General features: G+C 41.7%; 1 protein-coding gene across 3 annotated transcripts in view; it reads left to right on the top strand.

Moving 5' to 3' along the window:
* KAT6B (lysine acetyltransferase 6B) overlaps positions 1-23,519 on the top strand; it is an 85,554-nt gene that overhangs the window by 14,690 nt on the left and 47,345 nt on the right. The window lies entirely within an intron of this gene.

Raw genomic sequence — 23,519 nt, 5'->3', positions numbered from 1 at the left:
TCCTACTTTGTTGCTGCTCTTTCATCTTGTAAACACCAGCAAACCTGCTGGAGGAGTCGGGTTAACAAGCAAGCGAGCGGTAGTGGGAGAGGAGGACAGGGTATCGGCTTATGAATAAATATTTGGTTATTAGTCAGTTTATAAACCTACCCACCGAGACCTGCAGGAGTGCATAAYGGTGCTTGCACATGTATGTGGTGTTTTCTGCCTTGAACTGTCAAGCTCTCTTCCTCCCATTGCTTAACCAGTTACAAAAAGTTAGTGTTACTGCTAAGTTGTGAGTGTTTTTTAAGTGCTGCTTTATTACTGGAAAATTGCAGTAGAAATTCTGTTCATTAGTGTACATTGGGCAACATGCTCCACTGACTTAGCAAACCAAGCTGTTGTTCAGGTGCAAGTAATAAGCATTTCCTGAAGTTTAAAAAAGTGAAGAAAAATTGATTGAGAAATGATGGGAGAAAACTGCTCATCAGGGTAGCCTTGTGTGAGGTAGCCAGCGCGTGCCATGCGCACGTGGACCAGCCTGTTCTTGCKCTGGCATATATGTGTAGTGAACTGCATGCTCTGGTATTGGAGTTTGTGCTGGTTTAGAAACCAGTAACTTATTTTCTATGGCCATTTTAAAATTATATTCCAAAGAGGTGTGTAACAAGCAGGAACGAGTTCCTAATTTCAGGTTAAGCTAATCTGGTGGAGGAAATGCATATTTTGTTTGCTTTGCGTTTGGTGCCTTTTTTTTTTTTTTTTTTTGTATCTTGGTTGTAGGTGAACATTAGAAATGAATGTTACTTTTTTTGTTACTTTGTACTTTGAATAATTTAGAGGTTGCTCCTATTTGTGGAAAATACGAAGTATGACGTAGTGCATGCAAGTTGTCAGGGGGTGACGGCTTGCAAGAAAAAAGAGAAAAAGCTTATCTGAAGTGATRATCTTTAAATCTGTAATCTGTAAATTTGCAGTCTGCTATTTTTGTTTTCTGATATTTGTCACTGGATTTGATTCCTGTCAATTTCAAGCTTTTGGGAGAAGAAAAATGTAAATAACGTATTTTTCTAGTATATTGTTGCTGTTAACAGTCTTTTAGAAAATAAGTCGTCTTATGTTCTGTGGTTACAGTAGTGGCAAAAAGCACCACATGTCACTGCTTGAAAGGTGATTGGATTTTATTTATTTTTTAATTGGTGTACTAAGCAGGACTTGCTCTACTAGCTCTGAAGTCGAAGTTTTACCTGGATTTATTCTTGTCTGTAAGTTCTTTGTATCACATTGTATCACAGTGAATCACTCATCAGTTGAAGATTTAAAGGATTTTGCTCTTGCATCTCTCTAATACTAGTCTTGGGAGAGGTGATACTGGGGAGCTCTGTTTGGTTCCTCTCTTTYGGAGAACTATCCATTTTTAAATAATACTCAACACTTCTAATGGGTAACTAGCCTGTCACAGAGGAAGTGTAGGTGACTCTTGGAGCTAAGCAAGAAATAGAACAGAGATAAAGGAGTTTTTAAGTTAATAAATAGGCTGTAGTTGATCTTGTTTGAGAAAATGACTTTGACTGACAGCTGCTAACCACGTAGAACAAAAAGCAGTGCAGATCTCATTGTGTGCACGTGCCCTATTTGGTTTACTCTGTGTACTTCCAAACACAACTGTCTACAATCTAGTGTTAAGCTGAAAGGCAATGGATTGATTATACTTTCTTTTTCAATACTGTWTTTGAAAGTTTTTGGATGTCACAAGCACAGTACAGTGAGTGATGCTTTAAAAAAATAGAATTATGTATGGCTGTTAATTGTAAAATTTAGTTCCATTAACATTTTGGTTTTTAATTTTGAGTTAAAGGTATTTATACCTTCATAACAAGGTGTCTGCTTACTATATAGTTAGCAATGCTTAATTAGAAAGAGAACACGAGCAGCTTATTCACTTCTGCTTAGTGGGGAGGGAATCCTAAAGCAGTTTAAGTAACTAAAGTCATTTTACTCTTGGCTCTTCTCTTTTCCTCTCAGAAATATGAGTTTTCAGCTGAGTCCTGTATGACCTTAAAATGCCTATCAGCAGCCTTAGTAGCATTTTATTGTCTCTCTGCACAGCACTTGCTTTTTATTTTCTTCATTGCTAGTGATATCATTGGGAGGCCAGCGGTCTGRAATAAGGTTAACTTTGTCTTTTATGTGCACAACTCTAGTGATGCCCAGTGTTACTGCCATGACAACTTGCTCCCCCCACCAATTTTTCATGTGCATTTAATAGATTTTACCAATTAGTCTACATCTGTTGGGAGATCAGTAGCAATCAAAATCACTTGCTAAGAAATTGTTGGCTTATGATGCCTCTAAAAGATTTTTGTAAGTTCAGCTTCTTTTTAGCTGTTGCTAAGAGATGCATTTTCATTGACACGAGGGCCGTGGGGCCGTGTCAGCGTGCTGCCGGTTGTTTTACAGGCAGTTAGCTCTGCCGCCTTGCAGATGGTTGGAAAAGTCTTGGTAGTGGGTAAATGTGCGCTGATTATCTCATTGAATTAAGGTAACCTTTTGTCAGTCATTGAATTCGGCAGCCCAGTCACTGAGCAGCTGCTCCACTGTTGTTGAATTCTGGATTTACTGCRTACAAAGACTATGCTAAAGAGCATTCAGTCTAAATCCAGGTACTGAGCTTTGGACTCTRTAAGAATTAATTCACTTGATGCTACCTTCTGTATTTTTATTGAGCAGRGCAGTAGTCACTGGGTGCTGCAGTGACTCTTCAGGACAAATGACCGAGAAGAGAGTTTAGGAGGCTATGGTTAAGATACCACCTAATGTGTAACGCACAGAGAGAAGGGTCTTGCTGAGACCTGGTTTGGGTTCCTCAGCCCCGCCTGCTTAAACATGGCTTGGACTTCACTCCCAAAAGAGTGTTTGGGGTGAGAAGGCGTGTTGCTTGTTTTCTCAAATTTATAATATTCTACAGGATTCTTATGTACTAATATGGGAATTCACTAATGCAAATAGGGTAGATGATAAAAACAATGCTAAAAGAGTGCGAGATAAACAGATCTCTTTTAAAGAAGATGGTTTAGAGACCTCAAGCTGAGCAGGGTTTACTTCTTTGTACAGCTGTTCTTGAATCTTCCCAAGGGGGGAGCTTAGCYGGTAAGATCTTAATTTGGGTTTTGCAGTTTCTTTGCTAACAATGAGGTGAAAGAAAAAGCCAACCATGATCCAAGTTTACTTCCCACTGTGGTGTAGGACCCAGTATAAATCATGTTGCTTCCTGCCAGGCTCACGGTTATTCAGTATAATTTGAGGAAGGGAGGAATGTGAAATTTAAACGGCGACTCTCTGACTGTAGCAGGGTGATCAAGTGGGCCTGCTCTGTCGAGTGAGGTGTTGGCCTTCGTTTGCTGGTTGGTTGTGTGACATTTCCTGAATTTTTTCAAGACGGCTTTTTACAGGCGAGACCCACAGTGCCCCTCACTGCCATCGTATTCAAGGTTTGAGTTGTCGCTCCAGTTTTCATGTCCTGCTTCACATGCTTCAAGTTTCATGCCATGCAAAACAAGACTGATATTTTCTCAGATTTGCTTTTTCTTGGTTTTGAGGATTTTGCAAAAGTAGATGAAAATATCATTGTTTCATTTCAAATAGCCAGGAGAAATCCTTGTTGAATCTTTAACTGCCTCTTTTCCACACCTTTTTTCCCCCCCTGCTCCCATATGTGTACTAAATGAGGTTACCATTTTGGGTTTTGGGGGTAAAAGATGTGAAGACTCTGTGTTCCACAGGTCTCCCAGATGAGGAATATTCAGTAAGTTTTGTTAAATCTGGGTTATTCCCCAGATAAGGAACATTCAGCCAGGGCACTTCGTGCTGTTAGTCCAAGGGGCACCTGGTGCAGGGTGACCTGCACGACTTGCATCTGCGCCTTCCACTCGCTGCATTCACCAGAACTAAGTGTATTAATTTCTAGTACCAGAAGTAAATGAATCCTGAGCTGCTTTTCAATCTCTTTAGGTAATGAGTCTAATCTACTGCAATAAAAGCTCTACCAGTCAATGAGTGTGGTGCTTTAAGTAATTCTGTTGCTTAAATCTAATTACTGTACAGTGCTTTTTAAATCAAACTTTGCTGGCTGCAGGGCAAAGCATCTTAAGCCTTGTCAAACTTAAACTGTACATTATGTGAAATTATTTTAAGAGTGATAGCTATGATCTTGGCTTGTGCCATGTGTTCTGTATTTACGGAAGAAGAATTAGAGCTGTTGAAGTTGGTCCATTATACAGGAAATAATGGGATTGAATATACTAAGATGCCAGAAAATAATTGAGTGTGTAAATGAGCGCCAAAATCATTAGTCTGTGACATCATACAGTGAATTGCAAGGTTTTAATGATGAACTAGTTACTAATTATGAAGCTTTTTCTTTGCTACAAATGAGCTAATTTATAAACTGCCAGCACCTGAAGAAGAAAGTCTCTTAGGGCCTGAGGCTTGTGTATTATAACATATTTATTGGTTTGATAAAAGCTGTATTGCATTATCTGTCCAATTTAACCAGGAAGTGTTTCTGTTATAATTCAACTGTAAATCTCAAGAGGAGAAAACTGTAGGAGTGTGGTGTTTATGTTTGAATGCTGTTTAGCAGTAGAGATTCAGGAATTCATGCAAATAACTTTTAAAGATTTCTCTTCCCTTGGAGCTGTTTATTTTCCAAAGAAAAATGCTTTTGGTGAGCCTTGGGGTATATTTTATGTATATGTGTGTGTGTGTGTATATGTACATCTGTCTATAATAGGAAGACCTGAAGCTGATTGCTGTACATTTAAGCTGTAAAGGGCGAATTTGCCCTTGTCCTGCGCTTTCTGTCTCACCAGAGCAGTTTTGTTACTGCAGCAACTGGAGTAGATTTGCAAATAGCCTGACTAGGTGCCCAGGAGCAGCATAGATGTAGTTCGTCTTAGCTAAGTCCAGCTTAGTAGCTCGATCTTCTCACTGTGTTAAAATGACTTGCGCGGGTTGTTCTGCTCCTTGGGTCTCGCAGACTGGTTTTGTTGCAGTGGGTGTCCAGGCAAGCTAAGCCTGAGAGTCTGGGCTAAATCCGAACTGTACATAAGGCTTGAAAACCAGGAAGCTGTGGGGTTGTATCGGTAGCCTGGAGGTGCTTTGTTTTGGTGGTCTTACTTCTGTGGTCAGTGAACTTTGGTCAGGGGAAAAGAACCTCTCTGCACCTAAAGCGAATTGAAAGCAGATCCATCCCTATTGCTGGCTTTTGAGCAGGTCAAACCTAAGTGTTATTATTGCATTACATATTAATGGGCTTGGTTTGTTTGGGCTGCTTAATATTGCACAATTGTATTTTAAGAGAAACACTTTTTTTGACTTTGTTCCAATATACCAAGCTAATGAAAGGCAGTTAGAACTGGATCTGGTTTAATGAGGCCAGCTTCTGTTATATTTACTGCTTTAAACCCAGCTACACATAAAGTGAATTAAAGACCAAATTATTTCAATATAGATGTGCATTGAGCCAGAGGGTTATAATGATTAATTTCCTCAAGTGTTAAAAGCCCTGTAGGTTTTTGTGTCAACAGCCAAAAAGGAATTTATTGACTTTACATTAAGCATAGTTTGGCTTAGTTGATTATATTATTCAAGTGTAAATTAGTGGGTGGTAAAAGACTGTATTGGAATTTTATTTTGTTTTAAGCAAATTGTCTCATGGCTTATTAACTACCACTGCTTAAAGTGTATAGTTTTGACTCTTGTAAAAATGTAAGGGCATTCAAAAACTTTTTGGGTAGCTTTTTTCCTATTCATTATGTAASAGCATTGCTACCGAAACAGTGGATTTGAGCACCGCCTCCCTGCCCCAGCCCCAGGAGAGCCCTGCACAGGCTGAGTTGTGAGTTTGAGTGTTTTATGGTAAACTCGCYGAGAATACACTTGCAGGGATGACATGTTTAGGTTCTGTTTCGGAATATACTAACTTAGAGCAGTGTGGTTTTTTTTTTTCTTCTCCTTCTGAGATGAGGTGCAGTTTAGACRCACATTGCTTCCCTTCCAAGCCCCGTCTCATACATCTGTTGCTCTACACAGATGACTTGGGTTTGTCTCTGTGCATTTAACAGATTGTTATTGAAGTGCRATTTGACTGATGTCTGCCTTCTTCTGCAAAGGCTGTGCTGGAGAAGTATCTTATTTGGGATTGTGTACTTTTTATTATTATTTTTATTATTATTTGTTTAATGGCAGCAGGTGTTATACAGAGTAGTTGACACAGTATATGTATCATCATCAAAAGCTGTAGCTTCAAATGCTTTCTTTTCTCTCCAACCCTAATGCAGGATCAAGGGATCATTAGGAATGATTGSTGTTGAAATAGATGATCTTGAAGGACCTTTTTATGTTTCAATTARAAATTATGCTTTGCAAATGTTTCAAAAATGCAAATTTCTAGTTGAACGTGACAACCCTCCAGTTTGAAAAGTAATTACTGTTGTATCAGACTTTCTGTTCACTGTCTGTTATCAAGTTATCTATCAAAGAAAATGAGATGAGTGATTAAAAGATTCAGATCAAAGACAACTGGTTTAGCTTCACTGGAGGCTTCAATCTTTTAATTTAGAATGTATCTATGTCTAACTGATTACCTCTCACATTTGTCAAGAAATATTGACATCCCGCTAAGGTATGCGGTGACCTCCTGTCTAGCTGGGTGGTGTGGGTTCCACTGCAGGCACTTGGGCAGCATTGATATTCCTGTAACCTTTGGAGGCAAGATGTGTACAGTGTATTAATGAGCTGGTTGAAGGCATGTACAGTAATTTCATCCTTGGGTAAAAACAGATGTGGAAGATTCTGTTTTAATATTTAATCAAGCTCAAAGCCTCTGTTGGCTTGTTTAAGTTGACCTGACAGCATTATACCTGGAAACGCTTTGAATTAAACCCCGAGTGCTTGACCTTGTTCAAACAGTTGTAATTTAATAAGGCTGCAGGCTTTGTGGAGGTAGTGTGGCTAATGGGCAATGCTTTCTTGGCCACTATTGCTCTTCAAGTGGAAGAACTTCCTATCGGCCCTTAAAAAGATTTTAATCAGATAAGGTAATAAAAATGAAATTAATRGGAAAAGCTTTTTTTGTGTAATACTTGTTTGTCCTGGACTGTGCTTAAATAAAGGATTCCAGAAGATACCTACTTTTTTCAGGTATGTTCAAACATTCCCTCTTGACAAGTCCCTTTGGATCCCTGTGCTGTAGTTCATCTCGGCTGAAACTTTTCTCCAGGTTGGAGATGAGAAGCCACCTTCTTCAGTGGTGCCCTTAAAGGTTTAGCTTTAGGAAAGTCAGTAGAGCTTGTGTTAATTTAGGAAACTGTTTCCTACTCATACTTTTGAAAATGTTTCTAAACTTTAATTTGTCCAAAATAAGCCTGGATCCAGGAAAACAAGTGCTTCAGTGCTTCTGGAGAAGAAATGTCCTTGTGTTTGTTCAGCTCTTGTGGAGGGCAGAGAGTTGGTAAATGTCCAAGTAGGTGTCAGAGCGGTAGCCAAGGTCCTAGTGAGGCAGAGCTGTGATATTAAGGGAGATGACCTGAGGCAGAGAAGGACTGTGTGTAAAATGGAAAAGGTAGAACTTARGTAAGAATGGAGAGATACCAAGTTGTTCATCTTGTTTTGCGTAATGTATTTTTTATAAATGAAAAATATGGCCTTTTTTGCTCCTTAATGCTAAAATAAATACTCTTAAGTTTTTTTCAGATCCCAGGACCTAAGCAAATAAAAGCTGCCCTTTGCTGCTCACTGCTTCTRTTTTTCCCTGTCTAGTTACGTAATGATGATCTCCCTCATTTCAGTTCTCTGTAGGTGTGTGTATATATATCTATCCCCTAGACTTAAAGCTGTGACATGATGTTTAGTTTGACAGAACAGAGCTGTTTCTTTTGAAATTTGCTATCAGAAGTCTTTGACTGTCTTTAATTCCCCAGATTAAGAGCACGTTTTAGTAATCACGTAAGCTACACAGTTTGAATAACAATAGCGAAATCACAATTTGTTAGAAATCACTTTCTTTCCAAAATATAGCAACACTTAATTATGCTACAGTGTTATTGCAAAACATCATATGGGTGTTGCTAAATAGTATTAATGTAGTTAACAGCACATACTGGCAAAAACTGTGTATTCACAGAAAACTACCACATGTTRTCATGAACAAGCCCGGCAATGCCAAACAAAATAATCATTCATTTAAAAACCCTTCCCCGCTAGAAACTCTAGCGAAACATGACATTTAAGCTGCACTTCAGTARGATGGTCCTAGGTCCTTGGAAGGCCCCGTGTGCTGCTGGTGAGTGTGGTGGGAGGGCAAGCGGGTGGGCAGCAGCACAACGAGGCGGAGGGCCTGGCATGAAGAAGCTCAGCAGAACTGACTCCTGCCCGAGAGGGGATCCCACCGACTGCTGCTCCTTCTTTCCTTAGTTTTCTGCCAAGTCCCATAAGTAATGGGGAGTAACTCTTCAGGATTCTGCTAAGGCTTATTGAAGTATAGGGATTTGTAGATGGGCTTGCTGCCTTTTGGCCTGACTTTGGTAGGTGAGGAAAGGAAAAGAAATATTTAAGCATTTTTTAGTGTTATACTTTAATGCCTTTTGTTTAGGAACTATAGCTGATCCTGTTTGAGAGTTATTTAACATGTTAACATCCATCCCTTCACTGGCTTCTTAAAATGCACCTTAGGCCAAATGTGGCTGAGGAACATGTTTGAGAACTTCACGTGCTCTGTTTTACGTGGTGAGAACACGCGGTGCCGTTCACAGGGCCGCTGCAGCGCGGTAGCGGGACGAGCTGGCAGGCGGCCTGCGGCATCCCGGCCCCTTGGCAGCAGCGAGAGGGCTGCAGGTGGCTGCCTCCTAATTACTGCTTGAGTCATGGGGACAGGTGTCCTGCTTCTTGGGCCCAAATACAGAGTAAGGGGGGGCCTTTTGGCAGAATGATCCTGGAGCTGGAAGGTAGATCTTAGAGGTTAAAGTTTTGACTTATTTGAGAATTTTAAAAGGCAGCCCAGTAAAACTAGGCCGGAATAAAACTAATTGCAGCTGTGCAGCAGCCTGATGGGTTTTGTTTGGGTCAYAAGTCTGTAGCTTCTAAGCATCCTTGAACATAACTAGCTTCTTTGGAAAGATTTTTGGTTAGAATCAGCAGAGAAACTTAAAGGTGAAGCTGGGCCAGTATTGAGAAGGGGATTTTTGGAGGTAAAACTAACTTGACCCAAAAAAGGTGCAGTTACAAAGCAACTGCTGTCAATCAGATCATCAATCAGCTGCTCTTTCCCCACCTGTCCCTGGGATGTTAGAACTGCTAGCCCTGCCATTTGTGGCCAAATACCCAATTGCTAGAAAGGGAGCAGGGAGAAGAAAGGTCTGGCATGCAGTAGCTGAGGGGAAGGGGGCCTTTCTGTCTACATCTTTGCTGCTTGATCTTTGAATGGTGGTAGATAGTGAGCTAAACGCTTGGTGTAAGATAGTGGGCCAGGTCTGATGCCTGCCCTTGCAGAGCTGAGGACCCAAGGTAAGCAGGAGTACTGGGGATGCGTGTGTGACGCAGTGAGGACTGGGAGACCAAGAGGTAGCCGTGGAAGTAAGATGCCTAATCCTTGAGAGGAAGAAAAGCTTTCACTAGTTGTGTTGGTCAGAGAAGCCAACTGCTAGCAAAAGACCCAGGCTCCAGGGAAGGTGATTTTTGTGAAATATTTCCAGTTCTCATAGGTCTGAGGGATAGTTCATAGCCTAAATAAGAGGAATCCATGGCTGARCTTTTTGTGTAACAACATAGGCAAGTTTCATGTTCCTGCTTAAATAAGAGGATCCGTGTGTTGCAGCCTTCAAGATGGAACCCTTTCTTTTTCTGTCCCCTTCTCTCCCATGCCTGCTGCACTACACAAAGCTGGTGTGGTTCCACAAAACYATAGGAAGACATAGGAGTCCCCCATTTGTCTGCCTAGGTGGAATGTGCARTAAAGGTGGGTGTTGCTTGGTGTTAGTGTGCTTCAAGAGTCTAATGTAAGCTCCTCTGCGCTGGGAGCAGATAGAAAGGATATAGACTTTTTGACATACGTTCTTAAAAGATTTAAGTTCTTGGACTTACACTCGTGTATATTTGTTTTCCCCCTTTTCCATCTTGTTAATATTTGTGTAATGCAACTGCAGAACATGATTCTTGTCTGAAAAGTGTGTGGTGACATTTTTGATTTGTAGAGCTTGCCAGGAGTTACCAGGAGCTGGAAGAAGAGCTGCAGGCGTTCCACTAGCTAGAGTGCAAAAATTCATTTATGTAGCACTTAATGCTCTTATTAGCTAAATGTACTTGCTTGTGTGKTTTTTTTTTTTTTTTTYTTTTGTAGTAAGCTTTACCATTTGCTTTGTCTTCCTGAACAATAAATGCATGAAGGTTTAATTAAGACAGCGTGCCTTAACAGTAAGTTGTACCAAGTTATCTTTTTCAATAGGAGGGACAAATGAGGACTTGCAGAGTGTCCTGGGATCCACCTGATGGGCCCCGAGCCCGAGGGCCCGGGCGGAGCGAGCAGCCTTTGCTGCTGACAGCAGAATGTCCTTGTTGCTATCGATTGGGTGGCTCAGTGGAGTGAGAAGACATTGATCCAGCTTTACACTGGTAGTTATATGATAATCCTGCAGATGAATGAGTATCAAGTGAAGTGTTGCTGCGGGGAGGCAGCGTGGGGAGAATCTGATACTGGGTTTCTGTGTAGCTAATAATGGGGCAGTGATACTTTAAAAATAGGTGTTTTATTATGTAGATCTTAATAATATGAAGCAGATCTTTCTGTACAACACATGTAAATGCTGGTGAAAGAACATGCCTCCTCTGTCATTTATCCTGATGTCCTGTGTGCTGCTGTAGTCTGGGGCACCAATGCTGGCGATACCTTCACTGGTGCCAGAGGGCAGTAGAAATACTAGAAATCCTCTTCCAGGAACTTGATGTCCGACTGGGTGTTGTGAGGGGCTCCGAAACAGGAAAACTTGAATTAGCTGCCAAGAGCTGCAGAACGTGTGTGTGTCCTGTCTCGCTGTTGAGCCTCCCCCGCAAATATCTGTAGCTGTCTGGATGATGTTACTTGGACCTTTGTGAAGGTAACTTCTGTTATCTTTTTGCTGAAATGAAGAGTTAGGGGGATATTGGGGTTGGAGTGACAATCATAGAGGGGAATAATTATTTTAGATGGTTTCTTCCAGCATTTGACCTTCTAAATGTTTGGAGTTTTATCAGGCAGAAGCCGCTGACTGAAGCGGCCTTGCTGGAGCTCACCCGAGAGGCAACGGGTTTCAGACTTGTAGCTGTTGGGACTTGGGTGCTGTAACGTCTTCCGTGCTGGTCACCTCGTGTGCAGCGTCCCACCCTGGGGTCTCACGCTGGGCAGCAGAGCCCCAGCCGGCGGCAGGGCCGAGGGAGGACTGAGCGGCGGCACGCGTGCGTGTGTCCTGCCTCGCCATCGGGTAGCGCTGGGCCCGCACCCAGAGCTGGGCGCCCTGCTGCCTTTGGCTCCTTGCAGAGCTGCGCGYGAGGAGTCGCTGGAAGCGATCTGCCCTGCACAGCCTCCATCCCCACCCCGTGTGTGTTTTTCTGCGTGGAGAGGGCAGTATTTCTGGTGTATTTCTCTTGGCATGCAGGGCAATCTGCACAAGAGTCCATTTTTTTTTTCATTTTAACTGCTTTTTATGAATTTCCTCCTTGGATAGGACATCAAGTATTAAAAAGAAAATATTCCAACTCTCAACGTACRCTAAAAACACTTCAGAACGTAAAGGTTGTATGGGCAAAACCTGCTTTATAATCTGTGAATTTTGGAGGTCTTTCACGCTCAGGGTAGATCTACACTGCAGCTGCTTGCTGCTTAAAAGCAGTCTGGATGTTGAATGTTCTTTCCAAAAACCTGTCTAACATGGGCCAAAGCCTATTGTATGCACTGGAGCAGCTTTTTTTTTTTTTCTGGCATTAGACACTTCACTTGCTGGAGTAGCATGAACTGCACTTGGGGAAGTGAAGCTGCCCACATCATGTGTGTGCCAAGGTGACTTTGGGGCCTAGGAACCAAGTGTTTATTTTGAGGACATTTGGAACCTCCCTGCCCTTCTCATCCTGGTCAAAGGCAGAATTTGTGCTAGCTGTCCCCATCCTCCCCCGAGCACTTAATCACACAATCAAATACTTCCTGTTTTTCCTTATGGTTTGCAACAGTTACTCCTGCTGAGAAACCTTGTTACAAACATGTGGCTCCCTGTTACAAGCACATGAGAGGGTTTAGTTTTTGTGCTGTCACTTTGAAGTAAAATGAAGGCCTGCCCTTAAATTCCTGCAAGATACCTGGGAGAGCAGCAGAGACAATTCAGGAGTTCAAAACTGTAGTAATTTTGCTGCAAAGCACAACAGTCTGAAACTATGAATAGCTTAATTATGTGTGTTTTTGTCACGTTAAAAATAGGATTATCTTTAAATAACTGATATTGAGGCTGCATTGTGAAGTTTGTGCAGAGGAGCTCYGCCTGCCTCTGTCTCTGAACAGACCCGTTCAGACGTTGGCTGCCTCCGGAACGCCGTGAGCTTGGTACCAAGCGAGAGCCCCGGGCGCAGCCTGACGCTCCCGTCGGGGCTGCCTCGCGCCGACTGTGACCCAGGACAGTCCCGCGCGGTCACTGCCTTCCTGCCCGGGGCCCGTGCATGGGGAGCGGGGTTCCCTTGGGCTCCGCAAACTTACCTTGAGGTTGAGAGGTGGGTGGCACAGCTGCTTCTGAAAGTGCCTTTTAATTCTCATTTATGTCACCTTCCCAGAGCTGACATCTTTGTGACCTAACTCAGGCGCTTTAAAAATAAAAGGCTRTGCTTCCACCCCTGGCAGCGTGCAAGGCTGGCATTGGTTTGCCACTGCTCAAACCGCAGTGATCTAATTAAAGGCAGTGTACATCCACGCACCTGTAAGAGCTGTCACTGATGCAGTGTTTGCCATGGCACCTTTTGCAAACCCTTCTACTGACTGTCGGAGTTCCCAACTCGTTGCAGGTGAGGGGAGTTTTGCTGGGCCCTGTGGGCTCTGTGCACATCTCTGTTGGGGGGTGTGTGTGGGGCCACTTTTCTTATTCACCTCCTCCCTGCAAAGTGGCTCTGTTGCTCCTGCTGGGAAAGTGGAAGGCAGGGGAGCTGTCGGTGATGTTTTTGACTGCATTTTAGGTTTATTTAATAGATTCATTGATGGGCAGGAGGAGARGAGGGGGTTCTGTTTAGCAGTCAGCAGCAGCAAAGGCTCTGGTTGAGCTACCTGTGAATTTCCCCAGCAGGARGAGAAGGAAATTGGTGCTGAGTCTTATTATGTAGTAGAGAAATTGCTAGGGAATACCTGTGTCACTGAGCAAATCCACATCAGGTTCTGTCAAACAGTGGCAGCAACACCTTTTATCTTAGAGCTGGCTTACAAATGCAAATTTGTTTTCTCAGGCATAACCAATTTTAAAAGCATTTAAAAGGAAAAAGTATGCAAACTGATGTTATCCCCCATTTAACATTTGACTTGCCTTTCAAGGAATATTCTCTTCAGAATGTGTTACTTGTTCCTCCGTGTGCACTTTGTGCTGTTTGTGAGACACTTTCAGTCTGAATTAACTGAAATCTGCACTGTGTGGCCTGGCAGGAATATTTTGAAATGCTTTATCTATAAATAAAACAGTATTATGATACAAAGACACTTGTTCCTCCTGCTTGCTCTCACTCACCTGACAAATTCTGCAACTCCTTTTACATCAGAGCCCTTGGAAGACTGTGTGTGAACTGTCAACCTCGCAGCCAGCACCAAGCGATTTTGGAGTTCTCCACAAGTAACCAAAGAAACCAGGGGTCAAAATAGTAGAAATGAAAAGACTTTCTGGTCCTAAATACCCTCCACCTATTCTGGTACTTTAATGAGAGAACAAATTGGTCACTGCGTAAATCTGTGGATCAATACATGTCTATTTCATAGACTTGTYTTTCCTCTGCTACTCCTGTGTCTGTGTTGTGACATTAGCTGCTATAAAACCTTTCATTTTCCATGCTACTCTCAAAGCAATGGCATTGAAGTGGTTTCCATGTAAGGAACTGAGTGCTCGGATTATGGAGAGYATTCAGGTGCTCGTAGAAGTCCTGACCCTAGAACAAGAGCTGAAGATTAAGCCTCCCGGGATGCCTGGATCAACTCTCTCCACCTTCATGGCCCAATTACCTAGTCAGTGTCTTGCTTTCCTTGGATTTGTGCGTGTTATTGGAGAGCCCTCCCAGAAAGACGGAAAAAATACTGTTAGAAGAAATGGTTTTAGCTTTCTGTATGTATTTTGAATAGATAATTTAAATTTTTCTTATTACCTTAAAGTTAGGTTGGAAATTAASTTTTTAGACTATTTTACTAAAATAGAGAATAATGATCTCGCATACCAACTTATGTGAGCAGTAATATATTCTAAAGGAGGAATTAAGAAAAAGAGGGAGGGGAGCAAACACTGATACTGGGAAGAAATCGCTAATTTTAATAAGGATGTCATAGAATAAGTTTTATGGTCCAACTTCTGCTTTTCTCCAGTTGTACCTCTCAAATATCTGGTAAAGATACTCTGTCATTTGGGAATAGACAAATAGGGGTGGAAAGTTTGGTTTTGGTTGCTGGTTCACTTGATTCATATATTCTGAGCTTAAAACTGGAGGCTTTGCTGTTTTGGAGCACTAAATTAAACCTTTCTTTGTGCAAACCTTTCTTTGTTCAATATTAATGCTTTTTCTCCTTCCTTTTCCCTTCCTCCTCTTCCTCTCAGCATGTTTTGTCACTGTCATTTCTCTTCGGGTGTAGATTTATTTCTCATACAATTTGTTGTTTTCTTTGGCAGGAGCTAAGGCAAGTCTGTGTGGAATTATGTAATGTCTGCAATGCTRTGCTCATGATGAATTAGCCTATCAAAATGTTTTTGGTGTGTGTGGAATAACTAGATCATGCTTCTTATTTATTTGGCAATGATATAAGGGGCTCTGGTCAGATCTAGTAACTGTAGAGTGCTTTTTGTATTGACTACTATATGTATTGCTTGAATATATGTGGAACCTGAAGCCTACTTTGGTCCTGGTCSGTTAAGAGGAACCCTGCCTTTAAGTCCAAATAAGCCTTGAAAGAAACCAGCATGGGTTGCCAGTGTGTCTTACTTTTCACATGGCTGAGTTGTTAGTTGCTTGCTTCAAGCTGAGCTTACCTTAAGTGACGCTACCAAAATCAACTTCACAAGTAGTTTAAGGAAGGGGGAATGAGATGTTGTTCCTGAACTGCGTTGCCGTCAGTGAAGAAGTCTTCCAACTCCAGTGGAATAACTTTCTTGTCCAGAATTGTACATCTGGAGAGGAGAATGTGTATAATTCAGACTGGACTTTTTTTAATTTGCTGTGAGCTATCTAGCACAATTAATTTGAAAAAAACAAGGTGTGATTGCTGGCTCTCTTAGAGGCTGATTTCATTAGCCAGACTGCTGGTCACTAGTGGAGGCTCTTAGGTTTTCTTCTTTGAATTGGGTTATATAGAGGTCTTTGTGCTGTATTATTGGCCTGATCTGGGCTTTAGGCAGGTAGCTCCAAAACATAAACACAAGCCTCTGTATCTTTAACTCTGATTTGCATCACTTAATTGACTGAGTACATCCCATATAAATGTTTGCTTCTGTAGAATTTTAGGGGAGATGGTTTGTATTCGTCCCTGAATATGATTGATTAAATTGACCACGAAGAACCCCATATTCAATTTCTTTGCTGCGTTTTCAGTTTATTTAGGGCCTTTTTGTTGGCACTAGCAGCTTTATAAGTCTATTGTATATGTTGTAAGAAAGTAATTAGCCTCAAAAGGGCAGAGGCTGTAAATAAAGCTTTGATTTAGGTGCCTAAGAATTTGTGTGGTAGCAAATAATCTCTCTGGTCATACCTCAAAACTCACAGTCTGCTTTGTTCTGCCTAAGAGAAATACATTTGCCTGCAAGGGAAATGCCTGGAGACCATAAGAAGGGGAGAAGTGCAGCCTTCCTTGCAAGACATCAAGGTCAACATTTTGCTSTTTTAACACACTAGTCCTAAAAGAGCTAAACAGACTGTGCTTGACAAGGAAAAATGACCTTGTTGGTTTGTTCTTTAGCCTTTTAGGTCAATCTGGTCCTTTTAGAGACTGTTTGGTAGGTGWGTTACGTGGCAACTTCTCTTTTTCGTGGGAATGTCTCACTTTCTCCTTCCTATGAAAGAGGGAAAGTGAAATCAGTGCCCAGGAGCTAACTTTGCAGTATTAGGTATGTTARCTATAAAATTTACATCTTCATTTTTTTGGGAAGCTTTTTCAAGATAAATCAGTCCTTATTTATACGTGTTAAAAAAAACCCAGGGACTAACACAACAATCTATTGCTTTATTTGTTTAGAAATACAGGCCTTAGACTATTCTGCATGTTGATTTTTTATGTCCCTGTGATGGATTTCAGCACCTGGTCAAGTGCAAAGCTGCTGTTCTCTGAAGTCTTGCATCAAACCCACCAGTTGGCTAACGGGTAGGGCAGGTTTGGGCTGCCACAGTGGCTTGAGTGACTGTGAAGTTTAGAGGCCTGCAAGTGTCTCGGCCTGCCAGGGCAGGGGGCTGTCACGGCCTCTCTGCTTTTGAGAATAAACTTCACTTTTTGTTGGAAGAGAAATTCACCTGTTCCGACTTCATCAGCTCTTTGTTCAGTTTTTCCTGTTTTCACGAGGGAGACTAGGAATGTGTTTATAAAAGATAWGTAATTCTGTTACTTGGATTGCTCCGTGGCTGACATGCTGAGTAGTACTTTGAGTTTCTTTTACCTGATCAAAATTGGTGATTCTCACACCAGAAAGGCCGGTGGCCTGGCTGGTTGGCATTGCTTGCTGCTCTCTAGGGATTTAGGAGTTCAGTAATGTCACTTCTCTGTACTTGACCCCAGAACGAGGTGCCTATCTTAATAACAGTGAAATTATTTGTATTAGACATGCTCCTACAATAATTCTTTGAGTAGAAACAGAGTCAAATTACATGCATRTGTTATAATGAAATATTTGTCTTAATTTATAGCTGTCTTCAGTGAAAGCCAGTGTTGCAGAATCAGACATCAGTGGAAACAAACCTATAGTTCCCATCTAATGCTATGTCACATGTAGAATGTGCTGCCAGAAATCCCTTCTCTCTGGTCCTTGTACATCCCCCTCAAATTTGTGAGGCAAGTGGCCAGGATATTTCTTGCYTTTGTGTGCAAATTGGGCCGTCTGCTCTTAAAGCAGAACTGGGCTCTGCTTGTTTTATTTAAAGTTACGTTTCAGACATGAGCTTGATTGCACAAARGCCCTACTTTATTTAGCACAATGCTATTCAAATCTGGATAGCGCTGATAATAAACTTGCCCTCAAAGCATGCACTAAATAAAACATGCTTATGAGCAATTTAATGTGCAATTAAACATTTTCCTTGAGCAATTAGCATCAAGACAACTAATAATTATCCCATGCCACATTGCAAATATTTTATACGCGTTTGTGTAGGATGACTTTGCTAATAGTTATGAATAAAAAATATATGTATACAAACATCCGAGTAAACATAGTATGGTGGCAATAAAGTATTTTCTTTTTGTACTGGGGTTACGCTTATTAATAGCAGTATTTTGCCCAAGACTTGTAAAATTGATGTGCTCTTTGGCTGGTGAGCTGTAGCGGTGCCAACTTGCTTGTGATTACGCCTGTAACCTGTCTCATCCTAATTGCAGTGTAGCGACACCCAGAACTTGAAGTTAAGGCAAACACTGCACAGGGAATCTAACTAAGGCACGTTAAAATTCTTACTTGCAAAGAAGAATTTGAACTCCATAAAAGGCCGAGTGATCACCTGGCAGATCCCTTAGTGCATTGAGTWATGTTTGCTGTCTAAGGAGTAACAAAAAATACAGGTATGATCTGCTTGGTTGGCTCTGGAAAGACAATTTTGTTTTGATCTGTTGGAGTCAATGGGCATACTTGAGAGGGGGAATGGCCAAAAGCAGACCTGCAGCATGAGGCTGCATGAGACTGTGTGTGTGTGTGTGTGTGTGCGCCAAATTGAAGAACTGAATGAAAAAAATGCTGGAAATCTCTCGTCTAGCAAGAGAGGGAAGTTCAAGATGTGAGATCAGCACCTGGCTCTAGAACACAGGATGATTGAAAAGAGGAATGCAGAAGGTTGGAGTCGGGAAAGGAAAAAAATATGACTTTGAGCCGTTTTAGTTTTAACTGGTAACCAAGTATCCCTTAGGATGTTGGAAATATCAATCTTTGCGGGAAAAAGGAGTTGTCTTTATTGTAGTAGAGTGATTTATTGAGTCTGTTTTGAATGATTTCCCTAAGGGCACCTTGCAGAAAATAAAAAAGGGGACCAACCCGATCGGTAGCCCTATATGTGCGACTGGGCAGGGTTTTCCACATGTGGTCATGAAGATGTGGGATCTTTCTTATCTTCTCTAGATGATAGAGACTGCTTCCAAATATGTGTTCCTGAAGAAAATGCATTGCTGACATAGCTGAGAAGTACTAAACTAACAGTAGCTTGAAATCCTTTTTATTTGGGTTTATCTGAGCTTTTCTTCAAAAACACTGATTTTGACAATCTTCAAAAGAAGCCTTTTTCTCTTAAAGACTCTACTGATTCCAGCTTGAAGCCGGCAGCAAAGGTGCAGTAACTGTAGGAAGGGTGTCGAAGGACAAAACTTGCTTGGTATCTTTTAACTTGCTTTATAGCTTTGATAGCAGTGCGTGCGTTAATTCTTGTGTTCTCCCTGCAGTGGCAAACTGAGGGAAAGGAAGAGTCTGTCTCAAAACAAGTACTCAACCTTGTCCTTTTTACAGGAAAAAAGGAAGCTTGTGAATAAATATTAGTCAAGTTGTAAAGCTTATTGAAATAACTCTGGAACAGTGACTTTACACATGGAAGGCGTGTGCCTGTTAAGTAAGGGAAATCCAATTATCCCCTCAAGTTTTAAAAGGGAATTTTTCTTTCYGAATCAGGAACTCTGTTCAGATTAACAGGAAAAATAAGTTATTGGTACTTCAGGCACCCTGCTGGTAACMGAGTTCAGTATCTATTGAAATGACAGCAGGGTATTAACATATCAAAAATGTTGKTTTTTAGGTCTCCCACAAATCCAGTGGCTTGTGTGTGTGGAACTAAGATTATGTTTTTGAGACCTCTTCCTCTACAGACTTAAGAGCTTTAAATTGATTTTGTTGAAAATGAAAGCTGGTCCCCCAGGGAGCTGAGAGATTGTCGGCACCTCTGAGCTGCTGCTTTGCCTCCATCTCTGGGTGCATCCTGTGAATTGGGTGGTGCTTTTACACTAGAAAGTGGCTTTTTTTTTGTTTTCAGTGGATATAAACTGCAAACAACATGAATGGAGCTTGATGGTTTATATGAAGTTAATGAAGAGGACCAGGACTGCTTTGGCCTTTCTTGAAAAAAGAAATAGAGCTCTTTAAACAAATAAATAGATAAAAATCCTTAATAGAAAATGCAAAGGTAAGTGTGTGCGCATGTGTGTGTTGGGGATGTTCTTTTCTGCGTGTGAAATAATACAGAACGTGCWGAGCACTAATCCTGGTTGGAAGTGCTAACTTGTGTGAGCTTCCCTGCTTCGGATCGTATTGTTTTGCACTTTGGAAGAGGTCGAGAATGCTGTTTCTAGTAACTAAAAAATTGAAGTCCCGCTTAGAAAGCTGGCTACCAGCCTAATAAATGCTGAAGGAGACAATGCTGAAGATGCAAGCTCTAAAGCTCGCCATGCAGTTCTGGCTGTAGGTGGGTCTTTTGGAGGGCAGGAGGGGGAAAGGTGTTGTGTTTTCCCATTTCTTGGCCTGGCTCTGTGTGTGTGCGCCTGTTTTAAGGGTAGTACTTGGGATTATTAGTTGAAGAATAACAACAAAGCCAGGATACCTTGTGTCACCTGCACAATGGATGGGACAYTTGCAAAGAAACTCATGTGCTTGAGGATATTGGAGAGCTGTGCTAGGAGGTACAGTTTCTATAGGCTGGGTAGGGGACAGGTATCTGGGCAAGTGGGAGAGGACTCCTCCTGCGGCCCTCACCTGCAAGGGGATGTCCCTTGGGATGTGACCTGGCAGGCACGTGTCTGGGTATTGAACTCGTTTGGGGCAAAAGAGGACTTTATGTAGTGCCCTAACGAGCTGCTTCTGAAGCCTGTCAGAGTGAAGATTAAGGCCAGAACAGTGGATCCCCAGTGAAGACCTTGGCAGTTTCTATTTTCAATTTAATTTTGCCTCTCTCTATCCTGTTAACCTTGAAATTGCTTCTGTGCTGCTTCTGTTCGTAGGATAATAGATAYCTAGTGTTTGTGTATCCTTGCTTAAGGATATCTTCCAGCAAGGRGGTGTTCCTGAAAAAGCATTTTGATATTTGAGTTGCAAATGTGAAAACAGTTGGAGATTTCTGTTAACTTTSCAAAATGAGACTGCTTGGCTGGTGTGTGCATGACCCTGCTCAGTTCTTTTACTGCATTTACAACATCTAACGAGTCCGTGTAATTGTGTCTATGCAGTTAATGCTTAACAGGTTTCCAGCAATGTGTGTGCATCTCCAGAGTGCTCTAGGAATGCAAATAATCCTCCCCTTGATTTTGGGGTGATAGAGAGCCAAAGATAACTGCACATCCTCACAAATAAGATGTGCAGATTTAGCTCAGGATGTTTTTGCTYGCTTGTTTTTAGCGGGGAGAGAGATATCTTGGAACATGCTGAGTGCTTTGATATGAACTATAAATGGAGTCAGAACTTACCAAGTTCACAGCTGCAGAGAAACGACATTTGAAAAAAGAAATTAGTCTTTTGGGATGGAGTTCTGAGACAAATTTTTACTGGTTTTGGCCAATATAATTTTTATCAAATGGACACGGTGGCAGAGGCTGTTAGTTTCTAAGAGTAGGTTGCTGTAACTCTCAAATCATGTTTGCTGGTTGCATAATTGGCAAACTCAAGCAGTAGGACTAAGGCAGTGCTTAAATGTAGAAGTTSCACTGTTTAGCAAAATGCTAACTTTGTGCTATCGCTTCTGAATTGCAGTGATTTATGTGAGGACCAGTCAGGGGTTACTGTGTAAGTGAGGATTGTTAGCTAGAAAGCRGCTAAGGTTGTGGATCCCTTAATGTTTCAGTGTTTAAAAAGAAATAATGCCAGATAATTATAATCTTTTCTCTCTTTTCAATGATCTAAAAACACTGAACTTGCCAAAATCTGTATTTTTAGCTCTTTACGTCTAGCACATTATTGCCGGTTTTTGCTCTTATTTCTGAAGTGACTAAACTATACTTGAATAGATGTGCAGATATTCACATGGCTGTTAATGCAAGTGATCTTCAAGGCTGCAAGATTCTTGATCAAATATTTTCTAAAATGGGCTCTGGGAATTCTTCCTCCTCCRTTACCTGGTACTTCCACGTGCAGTCGCATCATTGCTTTGGTGATGAAGGGCAGCARTGTGCAGATGTGCCCAGCTCTTGGTCTTTACACCCTGTACCCTGGATGCTTCCTGGCAGGCACTAAGAGTGTTTGCTTAGATTGGTATGGGGTGTGTATGTGCATGCAGCCCTCAGAAGCCACTGTGCGTGGGATTCCATGTTTGTGGAATCTGAGAAGCTGAGCTGGGCAGCCTGCTTTCTCCTTCATCCGCTTAGCGCCCTTCTCAGGAAGGTGATGCGCTGATGAGGTCAAAGCCAAGGTCCATATGATGCCTGRAGTGGAGATGCTGCCTGTGGCCTGAGGAATGTTTTGTGATGCTTTCTAGTAAGTCACCCTTTGGAGAGGGAGGAAAAAACACTGCCCGTGTGGCTCTGTTTCGCACGGGCTTTTATGACAGGGCTCTGATGAGCTGCAATAGGTGATTGGTTATAGAGATAATTTTGCCTCTGTGATTTTTGCCTAGAGGGAAGGGGGATCCATTGGAGACTTTTAAATCTTCTCAGAGTGAATGTTGGAATATTAACACTCAGCTTAACATTTGTACAGCAGTTACWGCAAGACTAAACAGGTATCTCCTATCCGAGTCTGTAATCGTTTGACAGTGTAAAGTAATGCTATTGGTTTAACACTATATTTCAGAAATTAATACCAAACACTGTATTTTAGTCTCATCCTGTCTTAAATACTTGCTAAGGGAGGGCTGAGAAGGTGGGCCTGGGCGGGCGGTGTGCGTGMGCGGCGGGAGGTGCCTCGCAGTTCCTGCTGGCAGCAGCAGCAGCGCGCGAGGCGGCGCTCGGCTCTTGCGTCACCCAGCGGGCTCATCGGATGTGCTGTTGGAGCTAGGATGACTTAATGACTGCTGTTCAATTTCTAACGAGAAAGCATTCAAAACGGTTTATAGAGGCTGATCTGATAGGCTGGTTTTATTTATATTTTGTTTCCTAAGTGTTGTAGAACTTAATGGTTTGATTGCGTTTTGTGAATATTCAGTTTRTGAATGTAACTGCGTGCCGGTTAAGACCTCTGCTAATTTCCCCTCCTGCGATTGAAAATATCGACCCTTAATTGAAAAGGACAACCTCTTAAATTTAGACATACAATTTCTACTGACCAGCAATGGGAGATTGTATCTCAGTTATCTTGAAAAAGAAATTCTAACAGTTTGTGGAGGTGGTAGTTGGACTTGTTTCTAACATTAAATGGATGAAAAATTCCTTTCAGCTTGTTATTTGTGCTGAGGAAATAATGCATTTCCAGCACATAGAATATAGTCTTTAAGGTTTTGTAAGAACTTAACTAATGCRACTCTGAAATATTAGATGGCAATCTCCTTTTCCTCTGTTTCCCTTTGAAATGGAGATTGAATAGCAAGATAAATATTTTTGGTTTATTTAGTACAACATGTTGCAGGATCAAATAACTGGCCATGCTAGTTCCTTTCTGTAGGAAAGAGAGTGGGATTAGTCTTTATTTCAACTAAGCATTGTTTTCCAGAGGAGGATAATGATACTTGATWACTACAATTTGGAAGTTACAGCAGTGGTTAAGACATGAAAAGAGGTGCAGGCGGGAGGTGAATTTCTTACTGGATCATCTTTGAATCTCTTTGGCCCAGCAATTTATYGTAGTAAGCAGTTGTGGGTCAAAAATATTCTACGATCAGTATAAATGTGGTCTCGCTTTAAGTTTGATTTACTGGTCAGAAAGGCAGGTGCCCATTCTTAATTTTCAGTCATTGCTAGCTCAGATCAGACCACGTAATATTCAGATGGTTATTAATATAAATGGCTCAAAATGCGTATTGGAGCTCTAGGATTCCTGAAAGCCAGTGCATGAAGGTGATGGGATTTGTAACCTCTCTGTTATTAGGTTTGGTATTGGGGACATCAGTCTTCCCAACCCTGAACTGGCAGCAACCTTTGTCCCTTATGTTACCTTTAGCTAAAAACAAAGGGGAGGGAYCTTGCGGGAAGTGCATGA

This window comes from Nothoprocta perdicaria, unplaced genomic scaffold (genome assembly GCF_003342845.1).
Source record: "Nothoprocta perdicaria isolate Ctin4 unplaced genomic scaffold, notPer1 scaffold_105, whole genome shotgun sequence".
Lineage (NCBI taxonomy): Eukaryota > Metazoa > Chordata > Aves > Tinamiformes > Tinamidae > Nothoprocta > Nothoprocta perdicaria.
Note: the sequence above shows the minus strand (reverse complement) of the source record. Positions and strands in the feature narration are given on the sequence as shown.